Raw genomic sequence first — 10,537 nt, 5'->3', positions numbered from 1 at the left:
GCCTGATCAGGGACCTGGGGAGGAAGGGGGTGTTGCAGGGTCAGGGCTGCTCCAGTGCCCAGAGGCCAGGGAGGGGGCGTCTTCCATTCTCCGAGCAAACACTCGCCGAGCACCTGCTCTGTGAAGTCCCAGTCACCTGTGGGGGACCTGGAATGAACAACACTGGACCTTGGGTCACAGAGGGCTCCCTCGAGGCTTCATGGGAGGCAGTCTGTTGTCCAAAAGGGGGTGGGGCAGCGGGTGGGAGAAGGAGCTGCGCTGGGGGGATGGCAGCACCGCCCAGGAAAACTGCCCAGGGGAGAGGTCTGAACGGTGGCCACAGTTAGAGATTGGCAACACTGCGGCTCTGAGACACGGCTCCAAATTCAGCCGGGGGATGACGGGGGAGGGGATGGAATGGAGCCATGGGCTGCAGAGGCAGGGAACCCGCAAGGGACAGGAGGTGGAGAGCACCTCACAGGTGCCTTCTAGAGAGATGAGATGACCGTGCGGGGAATTGCAGGGCAGGTGTCAGAGATGGAGACGGAGGCTGGTAGCCTTGGGGGCTCACAGGGAAAGCCCGGCCCAGGGCCTTGACACGTGGCCAAGCAGAAGCCGTCAGAGGCCAAGTGAGGAGCCCGGTGGACAAGGGGTGAGCATAGCGGGTGAGCCGGACTGCTCTGGGATTCTGGATGAAGTAGGGAGTACGGCCCAAGCCCACTCGATGGAGACCTAGGGAGGACCAAGGTGGGGATGCCGTGAGAGTGCCTGGAGCATTCTGTGGCACCTGCACAACGGTAACCAGTTAGCTTTCAAATGTGTGTCAGTCTCAGAAAAGCAGCTGTGCGATTTCCTTTAACCACTAGGTTTGGAGAACCTCACGTGTGTGCCCGACACGGTGACCATGCCAAGAAGACTTCCTCCCTTGTGGGCCTGCGGGAACTGGAGGACAACCGTCTCCAGGTTTCCAATCCACCTCCCGTCTTGCAGCCTAGGATCCTGAGGTCCCCAAGCCCCAGGAGGCTTGCCCCATGGTCTTCAGCTGCCCAGCTTCTTCAAGAAACCCCGACAGAGATCATAACAGCTCAGAATGCGTGCCCTCCCCCTCAGAGACACGCGCTGGGCTTGATTTCCATGCTGGTGAATCACTCTGTTCTCTTCTCTACTTGGCTGGGCTCAGGCGAAGGGGAGAGGGTCACGGAGAGCCTCGCTGTTCCTGTTCCAAGTGGATGAGAATAAAGAAAGGAAGTATTTTCAAAGCACCACGATGCTATCAATTCCCTGGAGGAGGAGGCATTTTTGTCTGGGCATTAATATTATTTTCTTTAAATTCCCACTCTGGTGGGCTTCCTGCCTAACAGAAAACTCTGTAGTGAGACAAACAAAGAAGTAAAGTGAGTGTTTCATGCCAGCTTGTGTCCGCTTGAAGTGACATAAAAGGTTGGCTCCGAAGACCATCCTCCAGAGGAGAGCCACCTATGGTCAAAGTAAGGTCTTAATCTTCCACAGGTACCCACTGTAGTGGTTGAATGCTGGCCCCTCGGGAGATGTGTCCGCGGGAAACTGGGAATGTGAACTTATTTGGATAAAGCGTCTTTGCCGATGATGTGAAACTAAGGATCTTGAATTCTATGAGACATCCTTGATTACATGGTGGAGCCAATTCAATGACAAGCGTCTTTATGAGAGGAAGGCGGAGGGATCTTTGAGACATTATGAAAAAGGGGACAGAGAATGGAATTGTGCTGTCACAAGCCAAGGAACACCTGGAGCCACCAAAGCTGGGAGAAGCCAAGAATGGATGCTCCCCGAGAGCCTTCAGAGGGTCCACAGCCCTGCACCTTGACATTGGACTTCTGGCCTCCAGAACTGCGAGAATAAAGTTCCGTTGCTTTAAGCTTCCCAGTTTGTCATCATCTGTGTGGCAGTCCTAGGAACTAACCCACCTAGGTGGTACGAATATATGATTTTTAGATCAGAGAGCAGAACAAAGTGAGGGTTTTATTTTATTTTTTTAACATCTTTATTGGAGTATGATTGCTTTACAATGGTGTGTTAGTTTCTGCTATGTAACAAAGTGAATCAGCTATATGTATACATATATCCCTATATACCCTCCCTCTTGCAACTCCCTCCCACCCTCCCTATCCCACCCCTCTAGGTGGTCACAAAGCACCAAGCTGATCTCCCTGTGCTATGTAGCTGCTTCCCACTAGCTATATACATTTGGTAGTGTATATATGTCAATGCTACTCTTTTACTTCATCCCAGCTTATCCTTCCCACTCCCCATGTCCTCAAGTCCATTCTCTACGCCTGCGTCTTTATTCCTGTCCTGCCCCTAGGTTCTTCAGAACCTTTTTTTTTTTTTTTAGATTCCATATATATGTGTTAGCATACAGTATTTGTTTTTCTCTTTCTGACTTACTTCACTCTGTATGACAGACTCTAGGTCCATCCACCTCACTACAAATAACTCAATTTCATTTCTTTTTAAGGCTGAGGAATATTCCATTGTATTTATGTGCCACACCTTCTTTATCCATTCATCTGTCGATGGACACTTAGGTTGCTTCCATGTCCTGGCTATTGTAAATAGTGCTGCAATGAACATTGTGGTACATGACTCTTTCTGAATTATGGTTTTCTCAGGGTATATGCCCAGTAGTGGGATTGCTGGGTCATATGGTAGTTCTATTTTTAGTTAAATCTACAAACAATAAATGCTGGAGAGGGTGTGGAGAAAAGGGAACGCTCTTGAACTGTTGGTGGGAATGTAAATTGATACAGCCACTATGGAGAACAGTATGGAGGTTTCTTAAAAAAGTGAGGGTTTTAAACAAAACAGTTACTACCTTAAATAGACTCATCCCCAGGAGAAAAGCTCGAGCATTATGTATGATTTATACATGCAATGCTTTTACTGAACAATATTAAATGAAGCTAATGTTAACAAAAATCTGAGTCAACCTATGTAACAGGAGAAGCTAGGCCTGGCGTTGTAACATCCGGCCTCTACTTAGAACAATACTGTGACAATATCTTTGTCCACTTTTCACCTGTGGAAACTGAGGCTCAGGAAGCTGCAGTGATGTTTCTAAACCTTATCACTCAGGAGCAACAAATTTGTGGTGGGATCCCAGGCCTTCCGATTCAACAGCTTCTTACCATGTTACAGGAGCTGCTCCCCACCAGCATGACTTTTACAGCGGTAGTAAATAGCTTATATTTCTATCCTGAATTTCTAAAAGATAGTATGTCTGAGAGAGGGTCGGTCTGATCCAAAGAAATCAATCTAGTCAACTAACATAAACATGCCCCACTCTTGAGAAAATCCAGTTTCCATGCCCCAACCTTGAAACCCAGAAGCTCTATTGTCGCCTTTCTGTCTTGTCCATACAAGACCAAAGGTTAGAGCCTCTTTTAAAGATTTCTTTCATGAAGAATCAGCTAAAATGATGGCAGAGCTTCAAAATTGCTCCAAGATGGTTCTGAAGTCTTTGTGTGGACAACTTTTCCATTCGGTGGTAAAACTGGAAAGCTTTATCACTCTTTTATAACTTTCCATATAATTTTTATGAAACCAAACAGCCGGCATCAAAGACTGTGGGCTGAAATCGTGCCTGTGATCACAACCAAGGAGCAGAATCCAGTCCTGAGGATGGGAAGGCTCACATCTGGCACATGGCCTCCCCAGATGACTTGGCCAGAGAACACAGCCCAGGAGCAGGCAGAGGCAGGAGGAGCCTCGAATTTAATAATCGTGCTCGGGTACCAAACCCAGCCATGACGATGGAGGTGCTGAAACATGCACCCTGCATCCTCACTCCCCGCGTATCCATGGACCAGGAGATATCATGAAAGAGAAACAGAACTTGGAGGCAGGTCGACACCAGGGGTCAGCCAGGAGGTCTACCACCTCGTTGAGCAACTACAGATGCTGAGGCCCCTGATGGCCCCCAGTGCTCTGTGCGACACTACGTAAAGGATGCAAAAAAGAGTGCAGAGTCTGGAGGTGGTCCACGCAGGGTCCAGACTCACTCTTGCCCTCTTATCAGCTGAATGACAGTGGGTGAGACATTTCACCTTTTCAGCTTCAGTGACGACCAACTGCACAAGGCAACTGTACTACCAACTGTACTACCACCAGGCAGGGTTGACTCTAAGGTTAGAGAAAAAGTATGTCAATTACTAGATACCATAAATGGTGGCTGTTATTGTTAGGAACATGGAATAAGGGGAAATATCCGTCTGATAGTTGAGATTGTTGGCTTTTGAAGTCAGAGGCACCTGGATTGAGTTCTGGCTCTATCAGTAATTGTTAAGTTGAGAACAATTTATTTTGCTTTTCTGAGACTCTGGTGTCTCAGCTGTGAAGTGGGAGGGTGTAGCAGTACCTACCTGTAGTGGGTTGAATGGTGCCTCATCACCAGAAGATAGCCCAACCAGAACCTGTGAATTGATCTTATTTGGAGAAAAGTTCTTTACAGATGCTGTCAAGTGAAGGATCTCGAGATGAGACCCTGCCGGCTTATCCAGAGTGGCCCAAATCCAATGACAAGTGTCCTTGTTGGAGAAAAGGTAGAGGGGGTTACACACCAACACAGAGGGGCAGCCCACGTGAAGATGGAGGCACACACCAGAGTGGTGTGTCTACCATTCAAGGAACAAGGATGACCAGCAGCCACCAGAAGCTGGGAGACAGGCATGGACCAGATTCACCCTCAGACCCTCCAGAAGGAACCAAGCCTGCTGCCACCTTGATTTTGGACTTCTCTTTCCTGAACCGAGTGAGAATCAACTTCTGTGACTTCAAGCCCCTCAGTGTGTGGTCATTTGCTACAACTGCCTTAGCACAGAGCCTGGCCCATGAGAAGCCCTCCTGGACATCACCCTGCAGAGTCGACAGAAGGGCAGTATCTTAGCCTTCATGGCACGAACCAGGAAAATACACACCCACAGGGCTCCCCAGCCACACATAGCCTGCTAACCAAACCCACTCATAGGTGGTTCCGCAGGGCCTAGAAGGATCTTCCTAGTCTAATACCTCACCATATGTCAAGTGGAGTCAAGGGAACCATCCTGATTTTGTAGCTGTGAAGGCAGTGTAGTGAAGGGCACATAAACAGCAGAGCTGGGACACAAGCTTATTTCAAATCCTGACTATCAATCAAGTAGGTTTTTTCTTCCTTTTGCTTTGATTTGCTTAGGTTGAAAGGAGGCGTGTGTGTGTGTGTGTGTGTGTGTGTGTGTGTGTGTGTGTGTGTGTGTATTTTAAGTATTGTACAGAAATTCTTTGCCCTTTTGACAAGCCCCCTAAGATATCAGTCTCTACCTGGGACACCCTGGTTTTGCAACAAGGCTGGAATTGTCTCACGTTGGTCCCAAACATCCTGAAATGGCATTCTCAAAATGCTCTTGTAAAGTTAGCTGTAATTTACCTTAATGGGTAGAGAAGGGAAAGTTCGTACACATCCTTCTGCAGCTGTTGAGAGAGGAGTCAAGTTCTAAACACGTGCCTGCAAACACATGCACATGTGCACACGCAAGTACACACCTGCACACACACAGTCACTCACTGCCACTCTGAAGTTAGGGATGGGGTCTCTGACACCAATCTTTGAGATGCAAATTTAAAACCACAAGTGGGCATTGCCAGATGTACTGTATCCTTAAACCAACCTCTCTGAAAGACAGTGGAAGCTCTTACAATAGCTGTGAAGGTTCCCAAGACTGTTTCAGGAAGGACGTGGAATGTGTCTCAAGGCAGGGGAACGTCCACCTGCTCGGTATCCCCCTTGAGCAGGTCTGCCCCACGGCGCTGACCTCTCTGCACCACCGCCTTTACCCGGGAGGGTACAGGCAGCCTCTCCTGCATCCCCCACCTCTGTAATGACACGGCAGGAGGTGTGAGCACCACGCAGAGCTCAGCACCTCCTGGAATGAAAGCAAGACTGGGGAAGCCGGGGGTGCCCATGGGTGCCCACGTGCCTGGCCAGGTGGAGCGGGGCTGTCATTACTGTCCCAGTCATCGTGGTTGAGAGGCCAGCACCCCGAGAGCCATGTCCCTCCAGGACATCCGGTCCACTCTGCTGTGCACCACGGGGAGTTTTGCCAGCATCTCTGTTTCTGATCTCCAGGCCCCATGTGCCGCTCCTCTTTCTCATTTGCTGAATGAAAGATGAAGTTAAAGACCCTGGACAGGCTTCCTCTGTCCTTCCCACCGCATCCCCGCCTGCCTTTCCCGCCTCCAGGGAACCTGGGGAGCATCCAGAGGTGCCCGCTGTGTGACTTTAGCCCAGACCTCAGGGCCCCCTGCAGACCCACGCCCCCGGTGGGGCGTCGTGATCCATCGAGCTCTCCGTCTCCGCACTTCCCTCACCCTCTTCCAGAAAGTTCCTTCCTCCTCCACCTTCTCCTCCCAAACATGCCCTAGAAGGGATGTGGGACCAGTTCACTGTTGCACAATAAACCCCTGCAAAGAAAGCCACAGCCCTGTCCTCCGTGCCTGCCGCCGTGAGATCCGGACATCTCTCACCCTGGCCCAGCTGTGCTGCCTCTGCAGCTGGTCAGGGGTGACCCAGCCACCAGCCCCGGGCTCTGAGGGTGGACATCACAGCAACATCCTTGTACGGTGGGTCACACCAGGGGGGTGAGCATGGCAGACACAGGCACCCCCCCTGCTCCCTGTGTCCACACCCATCCTCCCCCAACTAGAGCTTCATCTTTTTGGTCTGATTTTTCTTCTCTTGGGAGTTTCACTCCCTCCTCCTCCTCCTCTTGGTTGGAGCCCCTTGTTCTGAAGGGTCTTGGGTAGGTTTGGGTTTGACACCCAGCTGTGCTGTTTTCCAGCTGTGTGATCTTCAGAGAGCCAATCTCTCTGTGCCTCAGTTTCTCCCTCAATGAAGTGGGTAGAACGCTGTCACCTTGAAGAGGTGCTGAGAAGATGCATAATAGGACAAACAGCATGGAACGTCTGCCTACAGAAGCACTGATCCTGGCATGCCTGTTGGCTTCTTATCCAGTTGAACTTCACACCAACAGGCTTCTGGCATCTCCATTTGAGGGACAAACAGTGACTCTGCAAGGGGGAATGAATGGCCCATGATGTGGAGCTGTGCACACATTTGAAAGGGCTTTGGGAATTATTAAGAGTTTACAGCTGTCGGGAGATTAACTGAAGCTCTAAGAGCACAAGCCCTGGAAACCCTCTAAGAGGATCTTCAGCACGTGGGTGCTGAGAACGATGGAGAGTAACCCTGGGCACCCACACCCACCTTGAAAGTCCAGCTTGAGAAGGGAGGGCACATGGAGGGGCCTCTGCATTGGGGATCAAGGCCAGTGTCGCCCTCTGACCCCCTGTGGGCCCCTGAACAAGCCATTACCCTCTCAGACCCTCAGTGTCCCCTTGGGGGGCCCTCCAGTGGTCCTTCCTGCTGTATCTGTGAATGACACATGAGCTCATGGACACGTGTCCTTGAACATTCAACCAGATGTCACGGACATCACGAAGGATGGAGAAAGCCCAGGGTCTGTGGGAGCTCACAGTGGGGCAGCCCCCAACCAGCAGGGCTGGGAGGACCTCTCAGAGGAGACTGAGCTGAGGGCTGAAGAACAGCAAGTTTTCCAGGGAAACATGGAAGCCCAGGGGAGCCCAGACAGAGTGACAAGGATGGCAAATCATGGCATATTCACTGACCACACCTGTTTTGGTGACCGCTGGCACCTGAAGCTCCCACCTGGATGGCGTCATCCCAGCTGCGTGACCTTGGGTGGCTTATTCAACTTTTCTGTGACTCAGGTTCCCCATCTACAAAATGGGGGCGATAGTAGTACGTACCTCAGATGGTTGTGTATGAAGTTCAAATGCAGTAATCCATGCAGAGCACTTAGATCAGGACTGGGCAGGCTCGGCCGAGCCATGACTCAGGTATAAAGCATCACAAGCTAACAGATGCTCCATCCGCCCCCGCCCCTGCTCCTCCCGCCTCTCCCAGAATCTCCACGGGATGTCCCCGCTGGAGCAGGCTGGCCCACACGGCACTCGGGGAGGGTGAAAGGATGTCCACCATCGTCTTTAAAAGCATCTGAGAGTCCCCTGCCTGCATTTCGCTCTGGCTATTTTATAAGCTTCTGGTGTCATACCCCTGGCTCTTTCACTCCTGCACTGTCTTAGTCAACTCGGGAGCTTAAACATCAGTTGAGTTACATCAACTCGGGTTGATGGAACAAAACACAATCAACTGGGAGCTTAAACGACAGACATTTATTTCTCACGGTTCTGGAGACTGGAAGTCCAAGATCAAGATGCCAGCAGATCCAGAGTCTGGGGAGATCTCTTCCTGGTTTGTAGACAGCTGCCTGGGTGGTGAGGAGAAAGGGAAAGCTCTCATATCTCTCCTTATTCGGCACTAATCCCATCATGAGGACTCCACCCAATGACCTCACCTAATCCTAATTACCTCCCAAAGGCCCCACCTCCAAACATCACCACGTTGAGGATTAGGGCTCAACCTAGGACCTTTGCAAGGATGCAAACATCTGCCTCCATAGAATGAACACGCCTTGTCCGCATCCTGCCTCCACCTGGACTCCCTTTGCTTTTTGCTCCTTTACTTTCGCTTTCCTATTGCTGCCCTCTAAGAGCTTCTTGTTGGGAGAAATTCCAGACACCATGTTCTCCAGGGCTGGAGGGAAGCAGTGAAAGCAGACAGAGAAGTCACAGTGAGACCTCACTGCGTTGATGTCTCAGAGACGTTTTCCTCATCCCCAAACAGTGACTGAGGGCTTAGCAGGTTCAGAGTCCTGTGGGTCCCCAGGACACAGAAGTGAGCAAGGTGAATGAGACCCAGGCCTTGCCCTCAGGGAGCTCAGACATAGTGTGGACACACCCAGGAACCAAACATGACAGAGCAGGTGAGAGATGGTGGGATGGAGGCCTGGCTGGACATCCCCCAGATCCAGGCAGCAGGCCCTGCTTTAGGAGCTCACCTGAGCCAGTCCTTGCTGGCAGAGGATGCTTACCGAGGAGAAGCAGCATTTCAGTCAACGGCCAGACCCAGCCCACAGATATACTACCTTCAGCTTAGAGTGTTTAAAAATTTTCGGTTGACTTATGATTACCAAAGGGGAAAGGGGGAGATAAATTAGAACTTAGGGATTAACAAATACACACTACTATGTATAAAATAGATCAACCACAAGGACCTACCATATAGCACAGGGAACTATATTCAATATCTTGTAAAAACCTATAATGGAAAAGAATCTGAAAAAGAGTATATATATACACACACACACATATGTATAACTGAATCACTTTGCTATACACCTGAAACTATCCCAACATTGTAAATCAACTATACTTTAAAAAAAAAATGTCAGATGTCATTTGACAAAAATCAGATTTCACATAAGATCTGACAGCACAGGCCCTTCCCAGCTACATATCCTCAGCCAACTGGAGCTAAACAGTAGTCACCCCACTTAGACAAGACATGCCCCCTCCAGTCTGTCAGGCTCCCCACCCCACCCACTCCAGTTAGCTTATTCCTCCCGCCCGGCTCCTGTAGACATTTGAGTGGGCAGCCTCTGGTATCACAGATTTCCGCAGTGCCATTAACCAATGTCTGTTTGTTTTATTAACCATGTCACCATGTGACTGTTCTTCAGGACAATACCCCCAGAAGTCCCAGGATCCACTTCCCTTTGTACAGAAGAAACACGCTGGCCAGAAGGGCATAGGGACTGGGCCTGCTTCCCATGTTCGCTTTACGTTTAATTGAACTGCACAGCAACTTATCAAAGTAGGTGCTGGTCTCGTGTCACAATAGTCAAAGCACAGTTTGGAGGAGTTGGAAGACTTGCCCAAGGTCACCGGCCAGTAGGAGTCAGAGCCTGGATGGGACCCAGGAGTTCTGTCTCCATGTCAGGCAATTTTCCACCGCATCACAAGGGCTGCCACCCACATAGAAAGGAGAGCCCGCAATCCAAGGACATTCCAAACCACAGAGGGTCCAGTGTCACCCAACTGTCCCCAGCAGAGCAGTCAGCTGATGTTCAAATGATTTTCATCTGTTCCACAGATACTTCTCTGAAACCCCAAAAGTTTAAAGTATTGTATATAGGAAAAACTTCTCTTTCACACACACACACACACACACACACACACACACACTGACTTGTTTGTTAAAATACACTCAAGCATCACCAGCCCCTTCGGCCCAGAGACAGCCCGGCAAGCATCAGCCCGGGGCTGCCAAAGGGACTTTTGTTTCATATTAAGCCAATCTGGTCTAGATCAGAGACAAGGCTGGGATAATGTCTCCAAATGAAAAAGCACAATCTTTGAACAGAATCTCCCAATCAACAGTCATCAGGGGCCGGGGCCTGGGGGTCTGAGGTCATGACATGTGCGGCATCCTATCACAGCAGGGAGAAGAGAAGATATCAGAGGGGAAATGATAATCCTTTGTGATGACCTCAGATTTGGAGAACATCTCTCCTCTCAGGAACAACTGCAGAATGAGTGAGTCACTCATTCAGCCCTCGGCCTGGTT

The 10,537-nt window shown here is 50.1% G+C and overlaps 1 long non-coding RNA gene across 3 annotated transcripts; it reads right to left on the bottom strand.

Annotated features, from left to right (window-relative positions):
* Positions 1 to 303: 303 nt before the first annotated feature.
* LOC309654751 lies at positions 304 to 10,131 on the bottom strand. 3 transcript variants are annotated; one of them, XR_014260432.1, is made up of 3 exons: positions 8,243 to 10,131; positions 4,020 to 7,788; positions 304 to 1,925 (listed from the first exon to the last, which is right to left on the bottom strand). It is a non-coding gene; the product is annotated as an uncharacterized lncRNA (long non-coding RNA). The 3 variants fall into 3 exon arrangements; XR_014260434.1 differs by lacking the exon at positions 304 to 1,925 and having other exon boundaries at positions 2,622 to 7,059; positions 7,683 to 7,788; XR_014260433.1 differs by lacking the exon at positions 304 to 1,925 and having other exon boundaries at positions 2,622 to 7,788.
* Between the last annotated feature and the right edge of the window lie 406 nt (positions 10,132 to 10,537).

Source organism: Balaenoptera physalus (assembly GCF_965194825.1).
Source record: "Balaenoptera physalus genome assembly, chromosome: 2".
Taxonomy (NCBI): Eukaryota; Metazoa; Chordata; class Mammalia; order Artiodactyla; family Balaenopteridae; genus Balaenoptera; species Balaenoptera physalus.
Note: the sequence above shows the minus strand (reverse complement) of the source record. Positions and strands in the feature narration are given on the sequence as shown.